Source organism: Ursus maritimus, unplaced genomic scaffold, assembly GCF_017311325.1.
Source record: "Ursus maritimus isolate PB19 unplaced genomic scaffold, ASM1731132v1 scaffold_7, whole genome shotgun sequence".
Lineage (NCBI taxonomy): Eukaryota > Metazoa > Chordata > Mammalia > Carnivora > Ursidae > Ursus > Ursus maritimus.
In genome coordinates, this window is record NW_024426885.1 from 71,621,279 (window position 1) to 71,628,018 (window position 6,740).

The 6,740-nt window shown below is 45.2% G+C and overlaps 1 pseudogene; it reads left to right on the forward strand.

Moving 5' to 3' along the window:
• The first annotated feature begins 4,592 nt into the window (after window positions 1-4,592).
• Window positions 4,593-5,299, forward strand: LOC103661899 (annotated as a pseudogene).
• The last annotated feature ends 1,441 nt before the right edge of the window (window positions 5,300-6,740 follow it).

Below are 6,740 nucleotides of genomic sequence, written 5' to 3' on the forward strand. Positions count from 1 at the left end.
AAATGAAGTAGAGACTAAGACAAACAACAAAGATCAACAAAACTAAGAGCTGGTTCTTTGAAAAGATAGCCACAGCTGATAAACGCTTAACCAGATTCATCACGAAGAAAAGAGAGGACTCAAATAAATAAAATCAGAAAGAGAAGTTACAACTGGCATCATGGAAATATAGAGGATTATAAGAGACTACTACAAAAAATTATACACCAACAACCTAGAAAAAATGGAGACATTCCTAGAAACATACAATCTTCCAGGACTGAATCAAAGAGAAACAGAAAATCTGAACAGACCGATTACTACTAATGAAATTGAATTGGTAATCAAAACTCCCAACAAACAAATGTATAGGACCTGATGGCTTCACAGGTGAATTCTATCAAACTTTCAAAGAGGAATTAAGACCTATTCTTTTCAAAGTATTCAAAACAATAGAAGAGGAAGGAAAACTTCCAAATTCATTCTATGAGGCCAGCATTAACCCGATACCAAAACCAAAGACTACCAAAAATAAATAAATAGGGGCGCCTGGGTAGCTCAGTCGTTAAGCGTCTGCCTTCGGCTCAGGGCGTGATCCTGGCGTTCTGGGATCGAGCCCCACATCGGGCCCCTCCACTGGGAGCCTGCTTCTTCCTCTCCCACCACTCCCCCTGCTTGTGTGCCCTCTCTCACTGGCTATCTCTCTGTCAAATAAATAAAATAAAATCTTTAAAAAAAATAAATAAAATTAAAAAACCAGAATTACAAGCCAATATCCCTGATGAACATAGATGCAAAAATCCTCAACAAAATATTAGCAAACTGAATTCAACAATACAGTAAAAAGATCACTCACCAAGATCAAGTGGGATTTATTTTGGGCATGCAAGGATGGTTCAATATTTGTAAATCAGTGTGATACACCACATTACCAACATGAAGGATAAAAAATCATATGATCATCTTAACAGATGCAGAAAAAGCATTCGACAAAATTCAATATCCATTCATGCTAAAGCTTGAAAATACTTTAAAATCTTGACACATAGGCAGTAATTTAGGAAATTCTATTTGGAAAACTAAGTAGGAGGCATTAATTATAGTGAGGATTCCACATTATGAAGCCACATTCACTTCTAGGGGTTTAATAGTTCTGGGAACAGACTGGTGGGGTGGGCCTTCCAGATCCCACGTGTTCACTGGAGAGTTCACTGGAGACAGAGCCCGACACACAACCCCGAGTCACTAGCCACACCTTGATCTTGCGTCACTATTTCCAATACTGCATCGTTCCTATCATGCAGCTTTGTTCTTTGGTCCAGTCCCCACAGGTTAAGGTGGTTACAAGTAGAAATGTAAGAATATCACTGTTTTCATCCCCAAATCCTGTTAGATGCTAGGCCCTCAAGGTGGCACTGCTTTGGGCATAAAGGCTGAGGAGAGGTTCTCCTAGCGTTCATAGCCATCATTTATTGAAGATACATTGGTTTTGAATTACCACAAAGATTTTATGCATTGAGTCAACATGTTGGAGTGCCCCCCAGTAATGGAGCTTCACAACAAGGGGGAGGGATATTTCACTGCAAAAGTCATAACCACTGTAGTAGCAAAGGCACAGACATTGTGTACACGTAGAAGCAAAAAGTGGTACTTTAGCCTCCCAAGAGGAATTTTGCTTTTTTCTCACAGTCATGCCAGGGTAGAGCTGAATATCCCGACCCCTGAGCCGAGAATCAGGTGCTGTCACACCAGGCTGCAGTGGGAACATGGTCCCCTTGGTCCCCTCAGTCAGGACAAGGCCATGGCCATCCCCACTCCCGCTTGAACCACTTTGAAATGTAAACACTGTGATAGTTGAGCTTGGCACATTGCACAATCTGGGTCTCCGTTACTCAATTTACATCTTGATTGCCTGCCAGCATCTGCCCAATCTGATGCCAGCTCATCATACCAAGGCTAAAGCAGCACAGGGATAAGGGGCTTTCCCTGTGGCCCGGATTGTAAAGGACCTGAGGGACAAGCAGATTCTTAGGAGAGCACTCTGCAACTGAATGAAGCTGGAGCCCGCTGTGCCCGGGCACCAGGTGACTGCCCTCCTTATCTGGCCCTGGTTAAGTTCAAGAAAATTAGAGAAGGTTGGCAGACTAGCTGTTATATTTAAGGGCATTGGAGGGGCGCCTGGGTGGCACAGCGTTTAAGTGTCTGCCTTCGGCTCCGGGCATGATCCCGGCATTGTGGGATCGAGCCCCACATCAGGCTCCTCCGCTATGAGCCTGCTTCTTCCTCTCCCACTCCCCCTGCTTGTGTTCCCTCTCTTGCTGTCTCTATCTCTGTCAAATAAATAAATAAAATTTAAAAAAAAAAAGGGCATTGGACAAGTTAGTGCAGAATAAACAAGAGAAAGAGAACCCAGGTCCATCTTCTCTGCGACCCTTATTATTTCCCACTCTCTCACCTACACGGCCACCCCCAGATATCCTCTAATTGTTTCTCTGGCCTTTCAGATAGAGTCCAAAAGTTTTATTCGGCAGGAACAAGCATTAAAAATTCTAAGAGTGCTCTGCTGCTTTTATATCAGCCTTCACAGAGTGTGAAGTTAATTCTTTTTCTGCCTGCCAGATTAAACATTCATTATGCAAACTGGACCATGCCGTTGACCAGGGTGAATGCAGTGAAGAAGAAAGACCCGTGTCTTGTGGGTGGTACCTTATAGTATATAACGAGATACTTTTCATTTTTTCTCAGGACAACTCTACTCGAGTGGGTAGGTCACTGCCCCAAGGAAGAAGAGGCAGTTGAGAGGGGATGTGGCTGGGCCAGTATACTGGCTTCCTAGGACTGCCATAACAAATTACCACAAACTTGGTGGCATACAACCTGGTATTATTTATTCTCATAGTCCTGGAAGCTAGAAGTTTGAAGTTAAGACCATGTTAAGACCATTAAGACCATGCAGGGCCATGTTGTTTTTGAAGGTATTAGGGAGAGGATCTTTCCTCTCCTTTTCCTGGTCTGGGGGCTCCCAAGCAATCGNNNGCATTCCTTGCTTATAGACACATCACTCCAATCTCTGCTCCCATCTACAGAGCCCCCTCTTCTCCACGTTTCTATGTCCCCTCCTTTTCTTACAAGGGCACCAACCATGTACTGGATATAAGGCCTTCCCTAATCCAGTATGACCTCATCTTAACTAATCCCATTTGCAAAGACTTCTACCTCCAGATAAAATCACATTGTGAAGTTCCAGGTGGGTAGGAATCGGGGGGCACTATTCAACCCAATATCACCATGAACCCAAGATCGTGCCTATAGGTCTGTGATCGTTTCTACAAAGCATCATATATGTTTTGCTCTTTGTAAGACCTGTACGAAAACACCTCTCTGAGTATGGCATGGTGTTTCGTGGCTGTGCGAGAGAAATTCATCTTAGGGTGATGAGAACATGGGCTGAGAAACCGTCTATACAACAGAATTCATAACCTATATCCATCTCAATTTCCCCACTCTACAAATGAAATAACTGAAGTCTAGCTGGTTATTTCCACAAAGTCATTAAATACGTAATTAGTGGGGAAAATATGACGAGAACCCCAAGTCAATCACCCACCATTCATTTATTCACCCCCTACCGCATCAGGCATGAATAAATGAGGAAGTGACTCAAACATGATCGTCACCCTCTATTTCGTGTGAGAGACAAATCTCGCAGCAGCATATGCCATAGAGACTCCAGGTGCCACCACAGAAGTCTGTGAAGGGTAGAAGGGCCAAAAAGGAGAGGGTGGATTCTTCTTGGGGTGGACAGGGTGTAAGGAGAAGAGTGGGAGGGCTTCATACTCAATCTGAGCCTGGAAAGGTGACTAGGAGCCCACCAGGCAGAGGGAACAGCATGGGTGAAGGTAGACAAACCACAAGCAAGCCTGGCATGCTCTAAAAACTGCATACTTCTTTGTTCCTGGAGCTTGTGAGCACAGAGGTCAGATCACAAGGGGTCTTGAATGCCACTCTGAGGGGATGAGACTTGTATCAAGCAGGCAGTTATAATCAATTGAAGGGTATTTAAGCAGAGAGGTAATAAGATAGCTTTTACATTTTAGAAAGATCACTTCAACCCAGTGTGCAGAATGTACCGGGGTGAAGGAGATAAGCAAGCAGACCAGTTCGGAAGCTCCACGAGTCTAGATGAGAGACTCATTGTGTGCACTGGGAGCTCTGGCAGCGAGATGAGGTGGAGGGTGATGGGAAGCTAGTACCGGAGTGGAAGCACAGAGAGGATGACATTAGGATCTGAATGTTGGGGAAGGTGGGGAAGGAAGGCTCCTGAACCACTGTTAGGGAGAAAATGGCATGCCATTCACCAGGCTCAAGAAGAGAAAGTGGGGGGGCGCCTGGGTGGCACAGCAGTTAAGCGTCTGCCTTCAGCTCAGGGCGTGATCCCGGCGTTCTGGGATCGAGCCCCACATCAGGCTCCTCTGCTATGAGCCTGCTTCTTCCTCTCCCACTCCCCCTGCTTGTGTTCCCTCTCTCGCTGGCTGTCTCTCTCTGTCAAATAAATAAATAAAATCTTTAAAAAAAAAAAAAAAAAAGAAGAGAAAGTGGGGTTTGCAGGAGTGTGCAATGAGTTCACGCGGGGCAGGCTGCACTTAGGGTGACCTTAGGACTCTGAAGAGAACATGCCCAGCAGACAGGCAGACTGACAGGGATGCAGCTTAGAAGTGAGTTTGAGCTGAAGATGCAGGACTGTAACTCATGACAATTCCGGTAGGGGCACCGGAAGTCAGCTCGTAGAAAGGCTCGGAGGAGGAGGAAGCGCGAGCCACAGGGCAGGACCAGGTGAAAGCCGTGGCTAGGACCAGCATGACAGGGCTGGGCAGAGGAAGGAGACCCCATGCTCATCTCTGCTCCATTTCTTTGCTCTTCGGTCTGCATTTTCAGAATTGTAGAAGTAAAAGATTCAATACTGATAAAGCCAATAAATTATTGGCTGCAGCTGAGACCAAGATGGCCAGGAGACGTGCTGCCTTCCCTGAGAATGCCCGGGCCGAGGAGGTGGTGCTGGTCCCGTCCTTCACCACTGGAGGCCTCGATGTAATTCTGCCCCCCACCCCAGCCCCTTCACCAAATAATCCACCATGATCAACCAGGCCACCGCTACTCCTAGCTAGTGCCCCTGAGATGATGGGAACATGCCCTGTGTGCCCAGTCAGCCCCAGGACCCCCAGGGTCCAAGCTTGCAGTGGCTGAGGAAAACTGTGAGTGAACACCTCTGGTGACAGGGAGGAGGCCCCCTCCCTCATGGCCAATAAAATGTGAAACGTGAAAAAAAATCCCCCCAAAACAATAAAGTATTCTTCATGGACCAAATGACACAAACTTGCTAGGACTATGAGCTTCATAAGGTGAAATTCTGCAGAACAGAGATGTGACAGAGAAGCTACTGTGTCACCATGGACACCAAACTAGAGTTTGTACGGAGAGCACAGTCTTCCATGAGGCTGTGGGCTGTTGCCGTTGGGGTAAAGTGTGGAGCTTGGCCTATCTGTGCCTTGTTGGGAAACAGTAGTCTTGTCTGACAGACTGACCAAGCTAACCAATGAAGACCAGGCAGTTCCAACTTCTGGGCCCAGTTCCAGGAAACACTGTTTCTAAAGACGTCAGCTGCTGGCAACTGCGTTTTATCTCTCACCATTTTGTAAGACAAATTTACAGTGAAATGCTTGAATTTCTAAATAAATTTGTTGAGGTGACATTCACCGGACATAATGAACTATTTTAAAGCGAACATTTAGTAAATTCACAATGTTGTGCAAACACCACCTCCATCTAATTTCAGTACATTTCCATCACTCCAAAATAAAACCACATACTCACTAAGAGGTTCTCCCCAGAGCCCCCAGCAACAACCAACCTGCTCTCTGTCTCTATGGGTTTGCCTATTTGGACATTTCATATAAATGGAATAATTCAATAGGTGCTCTTTTGTGTCTGGCTTATTTCACTGGCATAATGTTTTGGGATTACATCCGCCTTGTAGCACGCATCAGCACTTCATTCCTTCCTACGGCTGAATAATACTCCACTGTATGGATATACCACGACTTTTTCGCCATACTTCTTTTGATGGACATCTGAGCCGTCTCTAACCTTTTGACTATTGTGATACTGCTGCTTTGACATGCACATTCTACATTTGTCTGAGTACCTGTTTTGAACCATTTTATACTCCCTCCAGCAATGTACGAGGGAGTTTTTTTTTCACATCCTCACCAACATTGTTATTTTCCATTTGGGGGGATTATCACCATCCCAGTAGGTATGAAGTGGGACCTCACTGTGGTTTTCATTTGCATTTGCCTCATGATTACTGATGTTGAAAGTCTTTTCGTGTGCTTACTGGCATCATTTACTTTTTAAGAATGGTCTTAATGTGGGGTGCCTGTGTGGCTCAGTCGGTTAGGTGTCTGACTCCTGAGTTCGGCTCAAGGTCATGATCTCAGGGTCATGAGATCAGGCCCCACATTGGGCTCCATGCTCAGCATGGAGTGTGCTTGGGATTCTCTCTCTCCCTCTCCCTCTTTACCCCTCCCCCACAACTCGTGCTCTCTCACTTTCTCTAAAATAAATAAATAACATTTAAAAAAAAAAAAAAAAAGAATGGCCTTAACATTAAACTTAAAATTTTGTAACAATCTCAAGTTTACAGAAAGGTTGCAAGTAGAGCACAAAGAATTTTTCTCTGAACCACTTGAGCCTGAGTTGCC